Source organism: Mesoplodon bidens (genome assembly GCF_964165515.1).
Source record: "Mesoplodon bidens genome assembly, chromosome: 3".
NCBI classification, from domain to species: Eukaryota; Metazoa; Chordata; class Mammalia; order Artiodactyla; family Ziphiidae; genus Mesoplodon; species Mesoplodon bidens.
The window spans coordinates 9,311,008-9,319,953 of NC_138178.1; the positions used below are offsets into that span (position 1 = coordinate 9,311,008).

The following is an 8,946-nucleotide window of genomic DNA, read 5'->3' on the forward strand; positions in this document are numbered from 1 at the left end:
TATATTTGAAAGTCGCTAAGACAGTAGATCTTAAAAGTTCTCAAAACAAGAAAAAAAATTCGTAACTCTGTGTGGTTAAGGATGTTAACTAGACTTATTGTGGTGGTCATTTCCCAATATATATAAATATCAAATCATTACCTTGTATACCTGAAACTAGTATGATGTCACATGTCAATTATACTTCGATAAAACAATTAAAGAACATTGTTGGTTGGGTAGATACATTTGAATAATTCTAACTGTTTTGATTTGGAAGTTTCAAGCATTTTACTATTTTTAATTACTGACCCTTTTGCGCTTACTCTTCCCCTACTAGGCCTTCCTGAAATCCCCTCACTTATTCCAAATGAATAATCACTATTTTTGAAGAAGCATAGATATCATCCCTCTAATTGTGGTATTGGGAGAAGTCTACATATACCAGCAATTCTCTTCCAACAGAAGAGAACAAACAGTTTGCCCTATAGGAGAGGACTCTGTGCTTTGGCTGTCGAGGAAACAGTAGTGACAGCGGAGGACAGCCGAAGGAGGGAAAAGCAGTAAAAGCAGGAGCAGACAGTGTCCTGGTACATGCTGGTTCTTCACATCATGTGCTTACTTTTATTGGTTGACTTCCCCTTGTAAATGACTGGAAAGATTTACTGCTTCCTGCTTTCCTATAGTCAAGATAAAAAACATTCCTTGCAAATCTCAGCTGGTGGAACTGTATAGCGATGAATGGAATGAAGTTAGTAGATTTTAAACGGGAGGCAAATATCTTCCGATGCAAAATTTTCCCTTTTTAAGAGTGTCAGTAATTTGTGGTTTCCTTTGTTGAGATGCACAAAGAGAACTGTGTAACAGAAAATATTAGACACCCTCTGGCTTGTGATGAGTGACTAGGTTTTCTCATAATTTACTAGACCTTAGGTTTTTGCCTCCACAAAAATGTCATTAGACCCAAAGAATGAAAGAAAGTTTCTCTGTAACATGGATAAAGTATTATTTGGGTTTGTAACATAGCTATCCATACAAATTTCCACTAATTCTTGATGATAAATTTTTCAATGAAGCCTTTGGGGCAGCCACGTGAAAGTTAGCTCTGTGGTTTGGAGCTAACTTTTCTTGGGGGGAGGATCATTATTTTATGATATCACTGAGGGAGATTGCGTAGAATGAGTAGAGAAGAGGGTCCAGAATAGCACCCTAAGGATGAACAACATGGAACACCCACAAATAAAAAGCAAAGGAGACCAAGAACAGCGGCCAGCTAGTTGGGAGAAACATTTGAAGAGAGTAGTATCAAAAAACCAAAGAGTGTCAGGCACCTTATGTGAAGAAGAGAGATAAAGAACCACAAGAAATGAAATGTGTAAATGTGGCATCTTAGACTATCTAAAATACAAAGCACCATTTTCCCCACAAAATTCTGTTATAACCTAGTATAGTGTGTTACAGTTATATTAGATAATAAATTTAAATTAACAGACAACATACTCTGAAACACATTTGTGAAAAGTAGTTTAGTTATTGTAGCCTAACCATCCCCAGTTGACTTCATCCAGTGAGTTGAGAAATTGCAAAAGATGAATTTTCTGTTTCAAGGAAATCTTGATACTAACAAAGGCTGAGAGGAAATTCAAAGTAAGACAATACTGAGACTTCAAGTAAAGGAAATGGGGAACCTAAATTGTACAGTACCTGCTACCCGCTCTTGACCTGACTGAGGTCTTCCACCCCTACACACGCACACTCGCAGGCACATCCCGCATGGTCAAGATCGCTGACAGGATGCATTAGGGGCACAGGTAGGGGCGGAACTGAGGTGGCCAAATTAGTTAACCAAGAAGTCACTACATTGTCAGGGAAGTGCTAAGTAGCTTTCCATATTCCCCTTTCTATGTTAACTGGGTCCTTTAGCTATAAGTTACTAGACCATGAGAAGCCACATCCAGAGCTGACTCAAAAGGTGTATATATTACCCAGTATCTTGGCTTAGAAAGAATGCCAAAAAGATAAGTGTTGCATTTCTTATTGTAAATAGGATAATTTCTGATATTAGGTAGGAATATTTTGGGAAGGGTATATATGGAAAAAAATGTGCATGTCAAAGCATCCTTCTTTGGGAGACTTACCTATCACCTTCCCAAGAGTCCTGATGGGCCATAGGACCAGGCATATAATCTATGCTGGACCATTCAGAGAATCCCCAAACTCTATCAACAGCTGGCTCAGAGAGGATTATGTGATCTAAGCAGAGATAAACCAATATTTTTTCCTAGGATTGTCTAATAGAATTAAGAAGGAAAAAAAGAGAGGAAAAAAAAAGCAAGAGAGAGTGTGAGGGGAGTAGGAGAGGTAGAGGGAGGGAGGGAGAGAGAGAGAGACAATAAGAGAGAATCTGTGTGCTGAACTTGGTAACTAGGAACGTGGGTCCAGGCTGCCAACAGCTATCTACATGCATATGAAAATAAGCCATAGAGAAAAAGCAGAGTAGAGACACTGAGAGAAAGAGACAGACCTGACAATATTATTTTAGTTCCTGGATTTCCCTGGTCCTGAAGATTCTTCCCTAGACCTCTGAGTGTGGTAAGCCAGTGAATGCTCAAACTAGTTTGATTTGACTTTCTGATACTTGTGTGTAGGAATTTTTAATGTGACCATGCAAATCATATCAGACACAGATAACAACCACTGGAAAAATACAACATAGTCCTACAGAAAATGGAGGAATTTCAACTCAATATCAGGAAATGTTGGGTAAATTACATCCACCCTAATACATGAGCAGAAACCTGCAATGATGCCCCAGGCTCTTAGCTACATGTAATGAAAGGAAATATACATTCATTTGAAATTAATCACTTACATTTTGAGCAGTTAAACAGTGGAACCATCTGCTATTCATGGGTCCAGGAGTTATTCTTTGTAATGCTCAAATGTCATAAGGATATAAATAATATAAAATGACAAAACTCACTTGTTCAAACAAAGATTAAACTATAAATATATATGTCCATGAGCTGTATACACATTTACGACAAACACTGGAAAACAGAAAAAAGCATATTCAATTTTAAAATACATCTTCTCTGTATTTGTCAGAAAAGCTTAATCCAAAATCAAGTGTGATCATTATAAATCTCTATTAAAACTTCTGAGAGCTTTCTAAGCCATGACCCAGATGAAGGCTCATCAGTCTCTTCAGTGACCCAACAAGCAGGGGAGGCATGAGGAATTTCTTCGTGCCTTGAATAATTCAAAGGTAAAGGAAGGCCCTGCAGGCAGAATGGACCTCATATATGGAAGTGCTTGCTTCTACTTCTATATTGTTTCACCACCTGCCAGTAGAAACACACACACACACTTACACTCACACACACACAATTTTCTTCTCTTGTTTCTCCTCTAGGATATCCAGAAAAGACTGCAAAGCTCATTTCCATAAAATAAATTAAAAAGGTTTTGTTTCCTGACTCCTTATTCCACAAATCCCAATTTCTGTGCCCCAGTTAAGGCTGTCATCCAAAGGCCTCGAACTCTTGAAAATCTAAATTATTCTATCTTCCTAGAACATAACTCTGACTCTAGGGTTTATGTGTAATGTAGTCAATAAACACAAGGTATTACTGGTTCCTCAGGGCGGAAAATACCTGTAGGCAACTTAGCAAAGGTAATTACTGTGTCTGTCTTTATGTAGCTCTTTGAGGAAAAAACACCTATTGGGCCTTTGTCATTGGAACAGGTATGCTTTTTCTTTAAGATGTCATACTTATCAGTGATCACTTTAAATTTCTTCTAACTGATCAAATTCTTTTTTTTAAAATATCTAAACAATAGTGCTTTATTGGTAAAAGGTTAGTTTCAATGGATACAAAATTGCTGTGTAAAATAAGTTTTCAAAATACATTTTTTATAGGTAAAGCTTATCTCTTAGTAAAAGAGCAATTATCTATTAGCAAAAGTATTTAGATTCGGGCAACAAAACAAAAGGGAATTTAAAAGTCTTACAGTGTCGGTCCACCCACACCCCCATAACCATTAGGTGGCAGCTAAGCACTAAGTAGTAGTTTTACTATATAGAGCTTACACCTACCACTTTCAAGTGCTACCACACCCCGCCCCTTTTTAAAACAGCTTTTACTAGTATAGATATTAAATGACAAAATAACCCAAATAACTAGCCTTGCATGGAGGGGCCCTAAGGTCATGGAACATTTTTTCTTGGTAAAAACTGCACAATGTACCTAAACCTATAGCTCTTGACCATTTGCAATTACCCAACAGTGAAAGGGCAAAGTCAGGAGAACACCCAGTGATTTTCTGTAGTACACCTTTGTAACTAATATATTTCAACCATCTCATTTTCTTTTCTGTCTGTTGAATACAAAACCCCCTCCTCGTCCTTGGAGTAATAAGCATTGTCTCCATTTTAATAGAGCAAAATGAAAACACTGAACCAGCACCTGCTCCCTCCAGATCTTCTGTCATCTGTCACTTTTTTTGGGACCAATTTCCCCACGTCAGTAGAAATGCTGAAAAAAGGCAACCCCAAGAGCATCAGCGCCCCTTTGAGTGCGCGACAGGGAGACCAGCTACAAGGACAGGGAAGGGCCAAGGCCACAGAACACAGGAAACCAACCAGGTGTGGCTTCAACTGGCGGCACCCGTCAGCCACCCCCCGGTGCAGACCTGAAACAGCCTTCATTCTCACACGGTACGTGGAAGGAAAGGACAGTGGCTGAAGAAGGACTAGACAGCCTGCACACACAAAAAGATTACCGCTATTTGCTTGAAAACCATTCAGGAAAGCATCAGTTAAAGAGACGCCAAATCAGGAAAACCTGGCAGGCATTTTGGGCTCCACGGGGCTGAGGCCTCGGGGCCACCCACCCGAGGACCCTTATTTTCGCTGCTGAGGCACGTCTCCTATACCTGCAGTTAGAGAAAACACATTAAAGTGCAGTATAAAAATACAAAAAGGCTGGTTTCTGCACAGATCAATTGTTAATTTTCCTTAAAAAGTTATTTTTTTAATTTAGCTGAATAAAAATAGTTTATTGACTCTCATTGTGTAGGTAAGAATCTTAGTTGCAACATGAAAACTGCAGCTCATGGATACTTTGATTTTTCATGGCAAACTCTACAGAAAGTGGCTTGTGGCGAGTTCTGTGCATAGACCCAAGAATCCAAAGACTTGTTAAAAACAAGTTCACCGCTAAAAGCCTGTTTTTAAAAAAGCTATTTAAGTATAAACATGTATCTCACTGGGTAATTGTTTCGTTTGGTAAACAGATAAATGTGCAGATGGATTAACAGTATTGAGTTATAGCAGCAAAACGGGTTTTAGGTGTTGTGCTCAAACAAAGCAAGACAGCTAACCAGGTGCCATGACTTGGTGAGAAATGGCCTTGCACCAGGGCAGTTCTCATCTTTCTGTGTCACTAGGTCCACGTCTCTGCTACTCAGGAACATTCTGGGAAATCTGAATGTTCTAGAAATAAATCATGATTAGTCAGGCCAGCCAAATCAAATTCAACTATTAACTATACATGCTGACTGGTCCCTGGGGAATCAATTCTAACATTAGTGGTCAGTTAAGATGGACAAAAAATGGAAATGGAAAGTTAACCTCACAAAATATAAAGTATAACATAAAGAAATATAAATGTTAAGGTACTTCATACAAAATAACACATCAGAAGTTTTTAAAAAATTAAATTCTCAGGCACAGGTACTGTAAAATGTGGATAGGCACCCCTCCAACAGTCTTGAAAACACGCAGCTGTGTTACTTGTCAGAATGTTATCTTGCAAAGTGTTTTCTCACACATGGTGCCCGTGGACTGCGCCGTCGCCATCCCCACCCTGCATCAGCATCTGCATCTGCGCCTGCATCCGGGCGATCATCTCCTGCATGCGGCAGAGCTCAGCTTCCTTTTCCAGCAAGATCTGGTCTTTATTCATGTCCTCATTTTCCACTTTTCTGCCACCTCTTTTGAGCCTCTCGGATCGGAAGTTTTCATAGTGAAGGTCCTGGGTCACCTCTTGGAGATCTTGCATGTGAGTGATGAGCATCGTCCTCAGTTTCAGGAAGTCATTGTGCTCTGGGTTCTCCACCTCCACGACGCCCCACGGGTAGAGGCGGCCTCTGACTTTCTTGCCTTTGGCTTCAATCAGCTGATTGGATCCAACCACAGAGAATGGGATACTGGCCTTGAGAAGTCTAGTCTGCTCTTTAAAATCTTCATCTGACTCTGCATTAGGTAAGTGATAGATTTTGATGTTATGTTCTTCAATTTCATCCAGAATCCTCTTCTTCAGGCGCTCCCACTCCTTCAGCGTGAGTGTGTCGGCTTTCGTGATGACAGGCACGATGTTCACCTTGTTGTGTATCGCCTTCATAAACGCCACATCCAAGGGCTTAAGTCCTGTTATCGACAATGTGCCGTCTGTTCAGACCACTCTCATCGTGCAGGTACCGTTCAAACTGCTCATCGATGTAGGAGATGATTGTCTTAAAGCAATGCCTGCAGTTGATGGCGTCCCCGTAGCCTGGTGTGTCCACCACGGTCAGCCGCAGCTTGACCCCTCGCTCTTCAATCTCAACAGTTGAAGCCTCAATTTGGACAGTTCTTTCAATTTTCTCTGACTGATGTTCTCCTTGTGTCTGCGGCTCCAGGTGTGACTCTTTCTGGGTAGAGGCCAGTCAGGAAGAGGCTGTTTATGAGAGTTGATTTTCCGAGACCTGATCCACCAACCACCATTAGCGTGAATTCAAAACCTTTTTTCACTGATTTTCGATGAACTTGATTGGGAAGATTTGCAAATCCAACATAGCCAGGAGTTTCTGGATTTATAAACTGAGTTGGTTGTTGCTTAGACATCTTTAGTGAAGTTTTGTCAATCTGTCGCGGATGCACCGAAGAACAAGCGCCAACCCTAACTGATCAAATTCTTACTATGCTTGAACTACCAGGAAGCTGAAAGCCAGATTTATAGCACCTTCTATTAAGCCGTGTGTACCTCTTTGTACAGTAACAGTTAACGGTTTGGATTGTATTCACCTGGAATTCATATGTTGAAGTCCTAACCTTAGGACCTCAGCATGTCACTGTAGTTGAAGACAGGGCCTTTAAAGAGGTATTTAAGGTAAATGAGCACCTAAGGTAAATGGTTGGTTGGTTCTTAATCCAATACAACTGGCATACTGACAAGAAGAGGAGATTGGGATACATACACACACAGAGGGAAGACCATGTGAGGATACAGGGAGAAGATGCCATCTACAAACCAAAGAGAGAGACCTCAGAAGAAACCAACTCTGCTGACAGCTTGGTCCTGGACTTCCAGCCTCCAGAACTGTGAGAAAGTTAATTTCTGTTGTTGAAACCTCCAGTCTGTGGTACTTCATTACAGCAGCCCTAGCAAATGAATGAACCAAACTTTCACAACAGTTTCACAATTTCCGCACTCAATTTTTCTGTTTCCAGAGATGCTTATTTTAATCTTCATTATTGTAGAAACCCCCATAATGTTCTTCCTCAACTTTCTGAAATGAACCGATTTTGTTCCGTGTACCTCAGTGTGTTGACGTTTGAGATTGTTCACCAGCAGCCTTAAGTCCTTGAGTCAAATGCGTGAATAAGAAGTACACAGTGTATAAGATTCTATGTCAGGGGTCATCAAACTATAGCTATGGACCAAATCCAGCCAACTGCCTATTTTTGCATAGCCCACAAGCTAAGAATGGATTTAAACATTTTAAATGGTTTCTTTTTCTTTTTTTTTTTTTTTTTTGCGGTATGTGGGCCTCTCACTGTTGTGGCCTCTCCCATTGCGGGGCACAGGCTCCGGATGCGCAGGCTCAATGGCCATGGCTCACGGGCCCAGCCGCTCTGCAGCATGTGGGATCTTCCTGGACTGGAGCACGAACCCGTGTCCCCTGCATTGGCAGGCAGACTCTCAACCACTGCGCCACCAGGGAAGCCCTAAATGGTTTCATTTTAAATGGTTATTATATAGGTACCCATATAATATCCTTGATTTTGCCTATTGGGCCACAAAGTCTAAATTATTTTCTAGTTGGTTCTTTACAGGAAAAATTTGTAGACTCCTGTTCTATACCAGAAAAGTTTGACCAAGTTGGGATGATAAATATAAACAAACTAAAATTTACAAACATCTGTGAAATAAAACAGTTAAATATATATTTTGTATCAGTCATTTCATAGAAAAATGTATACATATATACTCAGAATTAATCTGAAAATAGATACATAAAGTTATATTGCATATGTAACAGAGCAGAGGATCATGTAGTATATAGGGTCAGGTGACACGGGGTTTTGGATATTAGGCTTTTCTCTATGTATCTATTGCAGGGACAATATTTATGGAAAAAGAATTTTCCGTAGTTAGAAAATGTCTCTGGTGGTCTCAAGGGTAGGTTAGAAAGTGAACTGGGGCAAAGTTCACTTTGAAAAAAGGATTGAAATCATAGAAGGAAAAAAAAATGTTTTTCTACTTTCTTTTTAGAGAATCAAAAAAATTCACACTATTCTTGAAGGTTGGAATGGGAGATGAGGAGATTTTTTGGATAGTTCCCATCAAAATATAATACGTAATGACAGCAAGAGTGGTTGAGTGTAAGAATGGGGGACTCTTGCTTGGCAAAGAATAAGATTTTCTCCTTTCTACATATTTCTCCTGATTCAAAATTATAAAATTTGAATCAGTTTTCTCAGTATGAATAGAATCAGGGTATCAGGACTGTAAATCACTAAGTAAGGAAAAACAAAGAACTATTGTGATATCAGTGAGGACATTCAGAGCAATCCTAAACTTTTCAAGCCAGCTCTGAACAAGTAAGGACTTTTACCTTTGAAACCCTGATCTGTTCAATGGTATTAACTTCAGCTTCTTGAATCACTAGGTTTAAGGAGATCCTTCTCTATGTTTTCAC

The 8,946-nt window shown here is 39.8% G+C and overlaps 1 pseudogene across 1 annotated transcript; it reads right to left on the reverse strand.

Annotated features, from left to right (window-relative positions):
- Nucleotides 1–3,825: 3,825 nt before the first annotated feature.
- On the reverse strand, nucleotides 3,826–6,942 carry LOC308613836 (septin-2-like; annotated as a pseudogene). Its single transcript has one exon. The product of its transcript is annotated as a septin-2-like (transcript).
- Nucleotides 6,943–8,946: the final 2,004 nt, after the last annotated feature.